The sequence below is a fragment of the Carassius gibelio genome, chromosome B2 (genome assembly GCF_023724105.1).
Source record: "Carassius gibelio isolate Cgi1373 ecotype wild population from Czech Republic chromosome B2, carGib1.2-hapl.c, whole genome shotgun sequence".
Lineage (NCBI taxonomy): Eukaryota > Metazoa > Chordata > Actinopteri > Cypriniformes > Cyprinidae > Carassius > Carassius gibelio.
The window spans coordinates 31,292,948-31,310,236 of NC_068397.1; the positions used below are offsets into that span (position 1 = coordinate 31,292,948).

The window sequence follows — 17,289 nt, forward strand, 5'->3', positions numbered from 1 at the left end:
AAAATGGGTTGGTCTGAAGTAGCTTCATTATTCATAGGTGTGGTTTGGGCGTAACGTGAAATAAACCAATCGGAGCGTCATCCAACATTCCCTTTAAAAGCAGGTGCGCAAGTTCCATTATGGATTGCTATTATTATGGCGTATTTACCAGGCGCACGCCAGGAGCGGTTCACAGCCGAGGAGACTGATGTTCTTGTAAGAGCAGTGAAAGACAGAGAAGTTGTGTTGTATGGGGATGGGAGAAACCCACCCAAAATAGCGTCGGTTAAACAGGCGTGGGAGGAAATAGCCACAATTGTTTCATCGATTTTTTTTTTCCTGGTTCTTGACGGACAAACAAATTTGTCAGATGTCCTTATATACATATATGTCTTGCCACTATCGGGCAAACAGGTCTGATCCTTAATTACTACAATTAGCCTGAATAATTTGTAAGCAAGATTTCACAATGATTTCCGTCATCTCATGTGTTAATACTTTTTTAGTGTAACAATTTATGATTTGCAAAAATAACTGTAGCATCTGTGTAGATTACATGAGCAAAGTGTATGCGCGTTGTGCACGCTATACATTATGGTCAAGCTTGCGCCCTTAAATAGCATAATGAACAACGCGCAACGCGCCACTGACTTTAGACTAGGTTTTTTCTGGTCAGTGGCGCAATTGTTTAATGGAACAGCAAAATAGCACCAGGGATTGTTTGCGCCGGAACACGCCTCCTTTTTTGCGCTGAACCGCCCAGGGAGCGCAAGTTCATTCACTAGTTTAGCGACGTGCTTCTGTGGAGGGAAAAGCGCGCTTTGCGCTGGTGCAAAATAGGAATGACAAAGGCGTCGGTGTACAAAGTCAATTGCGCTGGGTGCAAGATAGGGCCCAAACTGTTTTAACTCAAAGTCGAAAATTATGAAATACCCATGAGAAATATCAAACACAAATGCAATACAGAAATGGATAAGTTAAGACTTGACCATTGTACAAAAATGCTGACTGGGTCATGAGGTCAGAAAAGAAGAAGAAAAAAAAACAGGTCAAGAAGAACTGACAAAAATAATTGCAAAATAATTAGGAATTAATGTGAAGATTAATTTTTAGTCAATTCTGCAAGACAAACTTTCAGGAAAGGAGGTGGAATAAAAATGAGCTCCTAAATCTTAATCCCGGATTCTGGAAGATATATTCCTCAAACCATCGGACAAGAGTAGGTGGTGCTGGTCCTTCACGAGTCACTCTAATCTGTTCATAAAGCATATATATAAAGTCTTAATATATAGTATTTCACAATACTTCATGGTATTCTAATGAAATCATTTTTTGGAATCTTAGATCTCTCAGAACCTGACACATTGTAATTCTGAGACTCCAGGAAAGTGGCAGTTTTGTAAAATGTTGGCACTGGAGACTAAATGCTCCCTGATAGTTTCACACCTAATTCACTTAACACACACACACACACACACACACACACACACACACACACACACACACACACACACACACACATTACCCACAGTGACAGAGGGACAGAGTGACATCAGATGTATGATAGTTTTTTAATTTTCTATCATCCATATAGTGTTGTATAGTCATGAAACTATGCATATTTGCTCAGAATGACTTGTCTTCTATGTGTACATTTTTTTAAAGTGTTTAGAAGCTGCACTTAAAAAAATAAAAGACATTTACTGGTTACTTTTTTACTGTTATTTCAAAAAATCACCACGACAAAACCATTCAAGCCATTCAAAATTCATCCGCACCTGTACTGTAAGATACATTCTTTAAACAGTGGTAAAAGAGGATGTGGGGCTGATCCTTCAAGAGTCACTCAAAACTTATCTGTCCATAAAGCCTATAAAGAATTATTCTTAAAATACGGTTCACAATACTTCAGCTTGTTATTCTAATAAAGTGAGGGTCATTTTATCAGTAAAATACATAAAATTCATATTATTTTTCTTTGAAAGATATCTATAAATGATTTAAATCATACTTGTTTCTACAATAATTATTTAAAAGTGATCCTATAGCCCCATCTGGTGGCCATTATTGGTACTAAGAATTGCAAGCTTGATTTATATGTTATGATAGTTTTAATTTTATGCTGGCTCTTGAAAATGATAAAGCTATGAAACTTACTGTGCTTCCTTCAAATGATGACTTCTACGTATATAAAAAATTATGAAGAGTTGGAATTAAAATTTTTAAAGATATAGTAAAATAACTATTGTATTTTTTTTATGTTACTTTAATAAATCTCTATGGCCACACCATTTAAGGTATCCTAAACCCATTCACAATTTAACATCTTCAGTATATGGCTTCATGTTAAAAAAGTTTGGTGTGAACTACTTGTGTCTTCTTGGAGGAGAATGAATTCATTTACAGGCTGAGTTTATCATAAATCCACAATAACATTTCTGAGTTCTGTATCAATCTGTGTTGTTGTTTGTTTATTTTTATTTTTTTTTTATTTTTCATAGGAAGATAACTGACCCTTTACTCTCCTTTTTAATAAATGAGCTATTTATAGCTGTATTTATAAACTGCTTACTACTGACTATTAATATTGGGACAAGGCTTTATGAAGCATGAACTGACTATTTACTAATGAGTGCAGTTATTATAAAGTGTTGCAATGTGTATTATAAAGTAGCAATGCATTTGCTAATGTTAACAAATTAGACATTATTTTACAGTGTTATCAAATCCCTTAAATGATTTGTAAGTGTTTTGTAATGATTTTATTGACCTAAAAGCATTTGTGAAAGTTCTGCTTGCATTACAGCTTAGTCTTGATCTGTGAGCTGAACAGATTTACTGTTACATCCATGAGATTATGTAAATTCAAATAAATATCATGTCACAGGATGTCAGAGATCAGTATCAAATTAGTTTGAAATTATTATTTGCAGCACAAATAAGGTTTTTTAGGATTTTTAAAAATCCCTAAAACTGTCAGAAAAGGATAAGGCCTAAGATTTCTATGTGAGTGGCTAAATTTGTTTGTTTTTATAACTATAATGCATAAACTATGAAACTATACAAAATGTATAAAAAAGTACAAGTTATTCTTTTCCAATATTTTTTATTTATTTAATTTTTTTTTTTTTTTTTTTTTTTGGATTTACATTTTAAAAAATTAGCTTACGGCAATCATTCTAAACATCTTGAATAAAACCTGTCAATATTTATTATAGACCACTATAACTGTGTATAATCTAACAAACGAGTTTATTATGAAAATAAAAGCGTGTACACCAGATAAATTGGACGATAAAGAAATTGCTAACAATAGTATAATAGAGCATGTTTTAGGTTTTTAGGCATTTAGATGCAGAAATGGACAAATCAAATGTAAAATAAAATGTAATTGATTTAATTAAATATAGATTAAGTCTTGTTAGAGCAAAATAATAAATAAATACGTACACACATTAAAAAAGCAGCCAAGATGAATGAGTTAAATTTTTTATATAGATTAAAATTGAAGACAGAAGCAGCTGGTATATGCGGTCACTTAATATTAAAATCCAGTAGATCCACTTCAGATTTAATTCTCAACAGTTTATGTTCACGTGGCTGTTTTCATTTATATTAGCCAAGCTATTATGTACTTTGAAATAATCTTGTCCGTGATGTGTTCCTTCTTACGACGAAAGGCAGAATCCTGCAGCTCCAGAGATATATGTTATTCTGCCAGTCGCGCTTTCAAATAGTCTTGCACACTTAAACGGGTCACAAACACCTGCATTTAGCTCGTGTTGTGTTATAATGGATGTATTGTGTGCATTTATGGCAATAATTTATTTTAAAAAGCTCTTAAACAAGAATAAATTCGTTAGTTTTGAACTTGTGACACTGTGCGCGCTGATCGGAGGCAGTGATTTCAGATAGGCAGCCGCAAATATTTCATTTTCACACAAACAGTTCAAAAACATCTTAATTTAGCTCTTGGTGTGCTCTAATTGGTGAATTGTGTGATATCGCTGCAATACTTTATTTTAAATAGCTATAAAACAAGAATAAACTCGTTTTTTCTGAGCTCGTCATTCCACACGCTCCTGCTCAGAGCGGTGATTCATCTCTCGTGTTTCTCACGTATCACTGACCACACATCAATTATTAATGAGCCCTGACCTGATAATAATCATATATGTTGGTTTAGCTTGTCATTGTGAATTAAATCCAAGTATTTATTTGTATTTTAACCGATTTAAAATCGAAACCAAAAGACAGTCTCCTCCCTTTTTTAGTCCGGTAACTGCACCTGTAGGGGCGCTATTTCTCTCAGACAATGGAAGTCTAAGCACACACACTCAAACAGAGGGACAGAGTGATATGAGATGTCTGACAGTTTTTTAATTTTCTGTTATCCATACAGTGTTGTAAAGTCATGAAACTATGCATATTTACTCAGAATAACTTTTTTTCTGTATGAAAAAATATTTTGAAGTGTTTGGAATTTAAAAATGCAGGAAAATTAATAATTCCATCTTTATTGTCATTTTAAAAAATCACCACGACAAAACCATCCAAGCTATCCAAAACCCATTCACAATTTAAGTTCCTCAATGTTTTTTCAACATGTAGACCAAGTTTGGTGTGTATAGTGTTACTCTCCTCTGAGCAGTATGCATTAATTCACAGCTAAATGTAAAAAACAATCCACATTCAAATCAAAATAGCCGACTTCCTGTTGGTCGTAGCTGATGACTGTGAATTAGAAAGTTGTCCGTCTTGATAAGAACAATTTTTGTACTGAGTTTGGTGTCTGTAGCTAAAACTAACCCCCTCACTTTTGACAAAAGGTGGCGCTATAGAGTGCCTCTTCCACGCCCTCATATGAACTTTTGCCAGTGTCTAGCTGTCACTAATACTGATATGTGTTCTGAGTTTGATGAAATTCTAAGCATGTTATATGCCTCAAAATCACCTGAGAAGTATTCCAGTTTGACATGTTGCCACGGCAACAATATTTTTAGATATCAATATCCCCCCAGCAGATTTATATCGGCTGTGTTTTAACATTATTCTGATGAAGTTTGAAGCAAATCGAGTAAAAATAAGATGCTGAATTCAAAGCATTTTGAAAATGACACACTTCCTGCTGCCAGTTGGTGGCGCTATAACTTTGACTCCTAATAGTCACATATATGCGATCGACATCATACAATGAATAATCTGATGAAGTTTGATTAAAATTAGGAAATGTATGTGGATGGTATTAGACACTTCCTGTTTCTCAATTCTCGCCATAAATTAAACGCCTCGCTACGAGCAAACCGTTCGAGATATCAAAAATCCCCTGGCAATTTTTCATCCCCAATGTCTTGAGATCATGTTGACCGAGTTTGGTGGCAATCGAGTAAAAAACCTATGACAAGTATATCAAATTCCAGAGCATGCGATTTTTACATAACTCTAAATAGCTGACTTCCTGTTGGGCGGAGCCTATGACATGCAATACGCAAGTTGTTCGGCACGATGAGATCTATATGTGTACTGAGTTTCATATTAATACGTGTAAGTATGTGTGAGCTATACATCAATATTAATGACTGTGTTCCAGGGGGCGCCGTAGAGCCCCTGTGCCACGCCCGGGTCCCAACCTCTGCAGGCTCCTAAAGGCCACAGATCCAAAGGTGTGTACAAATTTTCAAGAGTTTTTGAGTATGTTAAGGACTCCAAAAGCCCCCACAACTTTGACGACAAATATGAATAATAAATCCTAAATAGCCAACTTCCTGTTGGGCGGAGCCTATGATATGCAATACGAAAGTTGTTTGTATTGATGAGTTCTATATGTGTACCGAGTTTCGTACGTCTACGTGCAAGTATGTATGATATATGGCCCTCCATATTCCAGGGGGCGCTGTAGAGCCCCTGTGCCACGCCCGTGTATCAGTCTCTGCCCGGCCCTAATGGCCGCAGGTTCCAATCTGTGTGCCAATTTTCAAGACTTTTTAAGCATGTTAAGGGCCCCAAAAGCCCCCGAAACCTTGAAGAAAAATAATAATAATAAATAATAATAATAATAATAATAATAATAATAACAAATAATCCTAAGGAAAACAATAGGGCTCTCGCCCTCCAGGCTTGAGCCCTAATAATAATAATAATAATAATAATAATAATAATAAACGGAGCAATTCCAAGAGGGTCCTCACACCATCGGTGCTCGGGCCCTAATAATAATAATAAACGGAGCAATTCCAAGAGGGTCCTCACACCATCGGTGCTCGGGCCCTAATAATAATAATAAACGGAGCAATTCCAAGAGGGTCCTCACACCATCGGTGCTCGGGCCCTAATTAAAGCTGCAAGCAGCGATGAACGGGCCCTCGCACCCGGGCTCACCCCCATCGTGTTGCTTTAGTAAAAAGGTGAACGTTGAGAAAAATGCATTTAATGTCCTAAATATAAGTGGAATATATCAAAGTATATCCCATATATGTGCCAATCTTACCGTTGCCAGCAGGTGGCGCTATCATTATAATGGAATATTGGCCTTCAGATGTGTTCAGGACAGGACTCTTATCGAACATGTGAAGTTTGGGGAAGATTGAACATTTTATGCTTGAGTTACAACAACTTCTCTTGCTGTGGCAAGACATCAAATTTTGTCATGGCGCCATGGAAACGGCCATTAACAAAAACTCAAGATCTCCAAAAGTTAACATTGCACAGGCCTTCAGATTAGACTGACCACAAAATATATGTTAATCTCAAAAAAATTATAGGAGTAGTTTGTCGCAGCGTAAAACATGTCACTTCCTGTTGCCAATAGGTGGCGCTATGACTATAACTGAAAGTGGGCATGTAGATCTATTAAGGGCAGAAGTTTTATCTAACATGTGAAGTTTGGGGCAGATTGGACATTGTATGTCTGAGTTACAGCAACTTCCTTTTTCATGGCGAAACATCGAAATTTGTCAGGCCACCATGGACACGCCCTTTAACGAAATCTAAAGATCTTCGCAATTTAACATCGCAAAGGGCTTAAGATTACACTGACCAGGTTTGGTGTTGATCTGAATAAATCTCTAGGAGGAGTTCGTTAAAGTACAACCCCTGAAAATGGCAAAAACAACGCCAATATTGCAGAGAAAATTCTAAATAACCGACTTCCTGTTGGGATTCGGATTTCGTACCAAGAGACTTTTTTGTAGGTATTGGTGTGTTACATGTGTATACCGATTTTTGTACATGTACGTGAAACATAGCTCGAGGCGCACTCTGTTGAAAGTGTATAGGTGGCACTATCGAGCCATTTTGCCACACCTGATGGAATTTTGGCCTTCAGATGTGTTCAGGCCAGGACTCTTATCACACATGTGAAGTTTGGGGAAGATCGGACATTTTATGCCTGAGTTATAACATCTTTTATTCCCATGGCGAGACATCGAACTTCGTGACGGCGCCATGGACACGCCTTTTAACGAAAACTCAAGATCTTCACAACTTAACATCGCACAGGGCTTTAGATTAGACTGACCACAAAAAATACATTGATGTCATAAAATTTCTAGGAGTAGTTCATCGCAGTGTAAAATATGTCACTTCCTGTTGCCAATAGGTGGCGCTATGACTATAACTGAATATGGGCATGTCAATCTGTTCAGGTCAGGAGTCTCATCAAACATGTGAAGTTTGGGGCAGATTGGTCATTGTATGTCTGAGTTATAGCAACTTCCTGTTTCATGGCGAATCATCGAAATTCGCCAGGCCGCCACGGACACGCCCATTAACGAAAACTCAAAAGCTTCGCAATTTAACATCGCAAAGGCCTTCAGATTAGGCATACCAAATTTGGTGTTGATCTGAATGAATCTCTAGGAGGAGTTCGTTAAAATACAACACATGGAAATGACAAAAATGACACAAAATTTGCTCATAATATTAGTAATAACCGACTTCCTGTTGGGTTTCGGATTTTGCTCCAAGAGACTTTTTTGTAGATATTGGAGAGTTACATGTGTATACCGATTTTCATACATGTACATGAAACGTAGCTCGAGGCGCACACCGTTGAACGTGTATAGGTGGCGCTGTTGAGCCATTTTGCCACACCCGCTTCTGAAACCCATATCAGACGTAAATTTTCGCCAGTTCTGAGGTGTGTGCAAAGTTTCATGACTTTTCGAGCATGTTTAGGCCCTCAAAAATGCGATTCATTTTGGAGAAGAAGAATAATAATAATAAATATAGCTGCAAGCAGCGATGGCGGGCTCAAGCCACCAGTGCCATCGCCACCCCGGTGGCATCAGGTAAACTGTGCCCAGCGGGCACATGCATTCACAATATCCCTCTGGCAGTGAGGTTTTAAAGGATATGGCAGTTAAAGGGTTAATCCGAATCATCTAGACTTTAAAATCACATTCACAGAACAATATATATATAACTTTAGTAACACTTTACAATAAGATTCCATTTATAAACATTATGTTAACATGAACAATATTTATATAGCATTCATTCATGTCAGTTAATATTCCAAACTTAAAAATGAAAACATTGTTTTATTGTGATTTTTTTCCAAGCACATTTTACCAATTCCAAACCATATCAATCTTAATAACTACCATTATTTTTTATTTAATCATTTATGAGTGCTATACAATAGTCCAGGAAAGCTGGAAGAGAAAAACAGGTCAAGAAGAACTGACAAAAAGAATTGGCAAATAATTAGGAAATAATGTGAAGATTAATTTTTAGTCAATTCTGCAAGACAGACTTTCAGGAAAGGAGGTGGAATAAAAATGAGCTCCTAAATCTTAATCCCGGATTCTGGAAGATATATTCCTCAAACCATCGAACAAGAGGAGGTGGTGCTGGTCCTTCACGAGTCACTCTAATCTGTTCATTAAGCCTATATATAAAGCCTTAATATATAGTATTTCACAATACTTCATGGTATTCTAATTAAATCATTTTTTGGAATCTTAAGTCTCTCAGAACCTGACACCGAGTAATTCTGGAGACTCCAGGAAAGTGGCAGTTCTGTAAAATGTTGGCGCTGGAGACTAAATGCTCCCTGATAGTTTCACACCTAATTCACTTAACACACACACACACACACACACACACACACACACACACACTACCCACAGTGACAGTGGGACTGAGTGACATCAGATGTATGATAGTTTTTTAATTTTCTATCATCCATATAGTGTTGTATAGTCATGAAACTATGCATATTTCCTCAGAATGACTTGTCTTTTATGTGTAAAAAATTTTTTGAAGTGTTTAGAAGCTGCACTTTAAAAAAATAAAAAGACATTTACTGGTTCCTTTTTTACTATTATTTCAAAAAATCACCACGACAAAACCATTCAAGCTATCCAAAATTCATTCACACCTGTTCTGTAAGATTAATTCTTTAAACAGTGGTAAAAGAGGATGTGGTGCTGATCCTTCAAGAGTCACTCAAAACGTATCTGTCCATAAAGCCTATAAAGAATTATTCTTAATATACAGTTCACAATACTTCAGCTTGTTATTCTAATTAAGTGAGGGTCATTTTATCAGTAAAATTCCTAAAATACATATTATTTTATTTGAAAGATTTCTATAAATGATTTAAATCATACTCGTTTCTACAATAATTATTTAAAAGTAATCCTATAGCTCCCTCTGGTGGCCATTATAGGTACTAAGAATTGCAAGCTTGATTTATAAGTTATGATAGTTTAAATTTTATGCTGGCTCTTGAAAATGATAAAGCTATGAAACTTACTGTGCTTCCTTCAAATGAGGACTTCTACTTATATAAAAAAATATGAAGAGTTAGAATGAAAAATTGTAAAGATATAGTAAAATAACTATTGTATTTTTTTATGTTACTTTAATAAATCTCTATGGCAACACCATTTAAGCTATCCTAAACCCATTCACAATTTAACATCTCAGTATATTGGCATCATGTTGAAAAAGGAGTATGGAGTAGTATGAGGAGGAGTATGAATTCATTTACAGGCTGATTTTATCATAAATCCACAATATAATTTCTGAGTTCTGTATCAATCTGTGTTGTTGTTTGTTTATTTTTATCTTTTATTTTTCATAGGAAGATAACTTACTCTCCTTTTTAATAAATGTGCTTATAAACCAAGGACAAGCTATTTATAGCTGTATTTATAAACTGCTTACTACTGACTATTAATATTGGGACAAGGCTTTATAAAGCATGAACTGACTATTTAATAATGAGTGCAGTTATTATAAAGTGTTATCAATGCATTTGCTAATGTTAACAAATTAGACATTATTTTACAGTGTTATCAAATCCTTAAAAAACTCATAAGCATTTGTGAAAGTTCTGCTTGCATTACAGCTTAGTATTGATCTGTGAGCAGATTTACTGTTACATCCATGAGATTATGTAAGTTAAAATAAATATAATGTCACAGGATGTCATAGGTCAGTATCAAATGAGTTTGAAATTATTATTTGCAGCACAAATAAGTTTTTTTTAGGATTTTTAAAAATCCCTAAAACTGTCAGAAAAAGGTTAAGGCCTAAGCTATTTCTATGTGAGTGGCTAAATTTATTTTTGTTTTTATAATTGTAATACACATACTATGAAATTATACAAAATGTATAAAAAGGTAAATAAATAAGTACGCACACATTAAAAAAGCAGCCAAGTCGAATGAGTTTCCTTTTTTATATAGATTAAAATTGAAGACAGAAGCAAGTGGTAAATGTGGTCACTTTAATTTTCAAATCCAGTAGATCCAGTTTATGTTCACGTGGCTGTTTTCGTTTATATTCGCCAAGCTATTATGTGTTTTGAAATAATCTTGTCCGTGATGTGTTCGTTCGTACGACGAAAGCCAGAATCCTGCAGCTCGAGAGATATATGTTATTCTGCCAGTCGCGCTTTCAAATAGTCTTGCACTCTTAAACAGGTCACAAACACCTGCATTTAGCTCTTGTAGTGTTACAATGGGTTTATTGTGTGCATTTGTGGTAATATTTTATTTAAAAAAGCTCTTAAACAAGAATAAATTCGTTTGTTTTGAGCTGGACACTGTACGCGCTGATCGGAGGCGTGATTTCAGATAGGCAGCTGCAAATATTTCATTTTCACACAAACAGTTCAAAAACATCTTAATTTAGCTCTTGGTGTGTTCTAATTGGTTGATTGTGTGATATCGCTGTAATAATTTATTTTTAAAAGCTTTAAAACAGGAATAAATTCGTTTTCTCTGAGCTCTTTACTCCAGACGCTCGTGATCACAGCGGTGATTCATCTCTCCTATTTCTCACGTATCTCTGGCCAGAAATAATTTATCCATGAGCCCTGAACCGGTAATAATCAGATATGTTGGTTTAGCTTGTCAGTGTGAATTAAATCTAAGTATTTGTTTGTATTTTTAACCGATTTAAAAGTGAAAGTAAAAGTCCGGGTATTGAACCTGTAGGGGCGCTATTTCTCTCAGACAATGGAAGTCTGAAGCACATATACTCAAACAGAGGGACAGAGTGAGATGAGATGTCTGACAGTTTTTTTAATTTTCTGTTATCCATACAGTGTTGTAAAGTCGTTAAACTATGCATATTTCCTCAGAATGACTTTTTCATCTGTATGAAAAAATTCTTTGACGTGTTTGGAAGCTGCAATTTAAAAATACAATAATGATTCCCTTTGTAAGGTCATTTAAAAAAATCACCACGGCAAAACCATTCAAGCTATCCAAAATCCATTCACAATTTAAGTTCCTATCAGAAATACTGATGTGTGTTCAGAGTTTTGTGAAATTCTAAGTATGTTATTTGCCTCAAAATCACCTGAGAAGTATTCCAGTTTGACATGTTGCCACGCCAACAATTTTTTAGATATCAATATCCCCCTTGCAGATTTATATCGGCTGTGTTTTAACATTATTCTGATGAAGTTTGAAGCAAATCGAGTAATAATAAGATGCTGAATTCAAATCATTTTGAAAGTGACACACTTCCTTCTGCCAGTTGGTGGCGCTATAACTTTGACTCCTAATAGTCACATATATGCGATCGACATCATACAACGAATAATCTGATGAAGTTTGATTAAAATCAGGAAATGTATGTGGACGGTATTAGACACTTCCTGTTTCTCATTTCTCGCCATAATTTCAACGCCTCGCCACGAGCAAACCGTTCGAGATATCAAAAATCCCCTGGCAATTTTTCATCCCCAGTGTCTTGAGATCACGTTGACCGAGTTTGGCGGCAATCGAGAAAAAAACCTATGACAAGTATTTCAAATTCCAGAGCATGCGCTTTTTACATAACTCTAAATAGCTGACTTCCTGTTGGGTGGAGCCTATGACATGCAATACGAAAGTTGTTCGGCACGATGAGATCTATATGTGTACTGAGTTTCATATGAATATGTGCAAGTATGTGTGAGCTATACATCAAAATTTTTGACTGTGTTCCAGGGGGCGCCGTAGAGCCCCTGTGCCACGCCCGGGTCCCAGCCTCTGCAGGCTCCTAAAGGCCACAGATTCCAAAGTGTGCGCAAATTTTCAAGAGTTTTTGAGTATGTTAAGGACCCCAAAAGCCCCCACAACTTTGACGAAAAATTTGAATACTAAACCCTAAATAGCCAACTTCCTGTTGGGCGGAGCCTATGATATGCAATACAAAAGTTGTTTGGATTGATGAGATTTATATGTGTACCGAGTTTCATACGTCTACGAGCAAGAATGTATGATATATGGCCCTCCATATTCCAGGGGGCGCTGTAGAGCCCCTGTGCCACGCCCGTGTATCAGTCTCTGCCCGGCCCTAATGGCCGCAGGTTCCAATCTGTGTGCCAATTTTCAAGACTTTTTAAGCACGTTAAGGGCCCCAAAAGCCCCCGAGACGTTGGAAAAAAAAAATAATAATAATAATAATAATAATAATAATAATAATAATAATAAAAAATAATCCTAAGGAAAACAATAGGCCTCTCGCCCTTTGGGCTTGAGCCCTAATTAAAGCTGCAAGCAGCGATGAACGGGCCCTCGCACCCGGGCTCACCGCCATCGTGTGGCTTTAGTAAAAAGGTGAACGTTGAGAAATATGCATTTAATGTCCTAAATATAAGTGGAATATATCAAAGTATATCCCATATATGTGCCAATCTTACCGTTGCCAGCAGGTGGCGCTATCATAATGGAATATTGGCCTTCAGATGTGTTCAGGCCAGGACTCTTATCAAACATGTGAAGTTTGGGGAAGATTGAACATTTTATGCTTGAGTTACAACAACTTCTCTTGCTGTGGCAAGACATCAAATTTTGTCATGGCGCCATGGAAACGCCCTTTAACAAAAACTCAAGATCTCCAAATGTTAACATTGCACAGGCCTTTAGATTAGACTGACCACAAAATATATGTTAATCTAAAAAAAATTATAGGAGTAGTTTGTCGCAGCATAAAACATGTCACTTCCTGTTGCCAATAGGTGGCGCTAGGACTATAACTGAATGTGGGCATGTAGATCTGTTAAGGGCAGAAGTTTTATCTACCATGTGAAGTTTGGGGCAGATTGGACATTGTATGACTGAGTTACAGCAACTTCCTTTTTCATGGCGAAACATCGAAATTTGTCAGGCCGCCATGGACACGCCCTTTAACGAAATCTAAAGATCTTCGCAATTTAACATCGCAAAGGGCTTAAGATTACACTGACCAGGTTTGGTGTTGATCTGAATAAATCTCTAGGAGGAGTTCGTTAAAGTACAACCCCTGAAAATGGCAAAAACAACGCCAATTTTGCAGAGAAAATTCTAAATAACCGACTTCCTGTTGGGATTCGGATTTCGTACCAAGAGACTTTTTTGTAGGTATTGGTGTGTTACATGTGTTTACCGATTTTTGTACATGTACGTGAAACATAGCTCGAGGCGCACTCTGTTGAAAATGTATAGGTGGCGCTATCGAGCCATTTTGCCACACCTGATGGAATTTTGGCCTTCAGATGTGTTCAGGCCAGGACTCTTATCACACATGTGAAGTTTGGGGAAGATCGGACATTTTATGCCTGAGTTATAACATCTTTTATTCCCATGGCGAGACATCGAACTTCGTGACGGCGCCATGGACACGCCTTTTAACGAAAACTCAAGATCTTCAAAACTTAACATCGCACAGGCCTTTAGATTAGACTGACCACAAAAAATACATTGATGTCATAAAATTTCTAGGAGTAGTTCATCGCAGTGTAAAATATGTCACTTCCTGTTGCCAATAGGTGGCGCTATGACTATAACTGAATATGGGCATGTCAATCTGTTCAGGTCAGGAGACTCATCAAACATGTGAAGTTTGGGGCAGATTGGTCATTGTATGTCTGAGTTATAGCAACTTCCTGTTTCATGGCGAATCATCGAAATTCGCCAGGCCGCCACGGACACGACCATTAACGAAAACTCAAAAGCTTCGCAATTTAACATCGCAAAGGCCTTTAGATTAGGCATACCAAACTTGGTGTTGATCTGAATAAGTCTCTAGGAGGAGTTCGTTAAAATACAACGCATGGAAATGGCAAAAATGACACAAAATTTGCTCATAATATTAAAAATAACCGACTTCCTGTTGGGTTTAGAATTTTGCTCTAAGAGACTTTTTTGTAGGTACTGGAGAGTTACACATGTGTACCGATTTTCATACATGTACGTGAAACATAGCTCGAGGCGCACACCGTTGAACGTGTATAGGTGGCGCTGTCGAGCCATTTTGCCACACCCACTTCTGAAACCCATATCAGATGTAAATTTTCGCCAGTTCTGAGGTGTGTGCAAAGTTTCATGACTTTTTGAGTATGTTTAGGCCCTCAAAAATGCGATTCATTTTGGAGAAGTATAATAATAATAATAATTAAAGCTGCAAGCAGCGATGAACGGGCCCTCGCACCCGGGCTCACCGCCATCGTGTGGCTTTAGTAAAAAGGTGAACGTTGAGAAATATGCATTTAATGTCCTAAATATAAGTGGAATATATCAAAGTATATCCCATATATGTGCCAATCTTACCGTTGCCAGCAGGTGGCGCTATCATTATAATGGAATATTGGCCTTCAGATGTGTTCAGGCCAGGACTCTTATCAAACAAGTGAAGTTTGGGGAAGATTGAACATTTTATGCTTGAGTTACAACAACTTCTCTTGCTGTGGCAAGACATCAAATTTTGTCATGGCGCCATGAAAACGCCCTTTAACAAAAACTCAAGATCTTCAAAAGTTAACATTGCACAGGCCTTTAGATTAGACTGACCACAAAATATATGTTAATCTCAAAAAAATTATAGGAGTAGTTTGTCGCAGCGTAAAATATGTAACTTCCTGTTGCCAATAGGTGGCGCTATGACTATAACTGAATATTGGCATGTAGATCTGTTCAGGTCAAGAGTCTTATCCAACATGTGAAGTTTGGGGCAGATTGGACATTGTATGTCTGAGTTACAGCAACTTCCTTTTTCATGGCGAAACATCGAAATTTGTCAGGCCGCCATGGACCCGCCCTTTAACGAAACCTCAAGTCCTTCGCAATTTATTATCGCAAAGGGCTTTAGATTACACTGACCAAGTTTGGTGTTGATCTGAATAAATCTCTAGGAGGAGTTCGTTAAAGTACAACCCCTGAAAATGGCAAAAACAACACCAATTTTGAAGGGAAAATTCAAAATAACCGACTTCCTGTTGGGATCCGGATTTCGTACCAAGAGACTTTTTTGTAGGTATTGGTGCGTTACATGTGTGTACCAATTTTTGTACATGTACGTGAAACATAGCTCGAGGCGCACTCCGTTGAAAGTGTATAGGTGGCGCTATAGAGCCATTCTGCCACACCCGGTGGAATATTGGCCTGCAGATCTGTTCAGGTCAGGACTCTTATCACACATGTGAAGTTTGGGGAAGATCGGACATTTTATGCCTGAGTTATAACATCTTTTATTCCCATGGCGAGACATCGAACTTCGTCGCGGCGCCATGAACAAGCCTTTTAACGAAAACTCAAAATCTTCACAACTGAACATCGCACAGGCCTTTAGATTAGACTGACCACAAAAAAGACACTGATGTCATAAAATTTCTAGGAGTAGTTCGTCGCAGCGTAAAATATGTCACTTCCTGTTGCCAATAGGTGGCGCTATGACTATAACTGAATATGGGCATGTCAATCTGTTCAGGTTCGGAATCTCATCAAACATGTGAAGTTTGGGGCAGATTGGACATTGTATGTGTGAGTTATAGCAACTTCATTTTTCATGGCGAATCATCGAAATTCGCCAGGCCGCCACGGACACGCCCTTCAACAAAAACTCAAGATCTTCGCAATTTAACATCGCAAAGGCCTTTAGATTAGGCATACCAAATTTGGTGTTGATTTGAAGAAATCTCTAGGAGGAGTTCGTTAAAATACAACACATGGAAATGGCCAAAATTACACAAAATATGCTCATAATATTAAAAATAACCGACTTCCTGTTGGGTTTAGAATTTCGCTCCAAGAGTCTTTTTTGTAGGTATTGGTGTGTTACATATGTGTGCCAATTTTCGTGCATGTACGTGAAACATAGCTGGAAGGCTGTTGATTTTCTTGGTATAGGTGGCGCTGTCGAGCCATTTTGCCACACCCTCTTCTGAATCCTATATCAGACGAAAATTTTCACCAGGTTTGACGCGTGTGCAAAGTTTCATGACTTTTTGAGCATGTTAAAGCCCTCAAAAATGCGATTCATTCGGGAGAAGAAGAAGAAGAAGAAGAATAATAATAATAATAATAATAATAATAATAATAATAAACAAAGCAGATACAAGAGGGTCCTCACACCATCGGTGCTCGGGCCCTAATAATAATAATAAACGGAGCAATTCCAAGAGGGTCCTCACACCATCGGTGCTCGGGCCCTAATAATAATAATAATAATAATAATTAAAGCTGCAAGCAGCGATGAACGGGCCCTCGCACCCGGGCTCACCGCCATCGTGTGGCTTTAGTAAAAAGGTGAACATTGAGAAATATGCATTTAATGTCCTAAATATAAGTGGAATATATCAAAGTATATCCCATATATGTGCCAATCTTACTGTTGCCAGCAGGTGGCGCTATCATTATAATGGAATATTGGCCTTCAGATGTGTTCAGGCCAGGACTCTTATCAAACATGTGAAGTTTGGGGAAGATTGAACATTTTATGCTTGAGTTACAACAACTTCTCTTGCTGTGGCAAGACATCAAATTTTGTCATGGCGCCATGGAAACGCCCTTTAACAAAAACTCAAGATCTCTAAAAGTTAACATCGCA

General features: G+C 37.2%; 1 protein-coding gene across 1 annotated transcript in view; it reads right to left on the reverse strand.

Moving 5' to 3' along the window:
• LOC127950830 (protein APCDD1-like) overlaps window positions 1-17,289 on the reverse strand; it is a 112,398-nt gene that overhangs the window by 30,902 nt on the left and 64,207 nt on the right. The gene's annotated exons all lie outside the window — the stretch shown is intronic.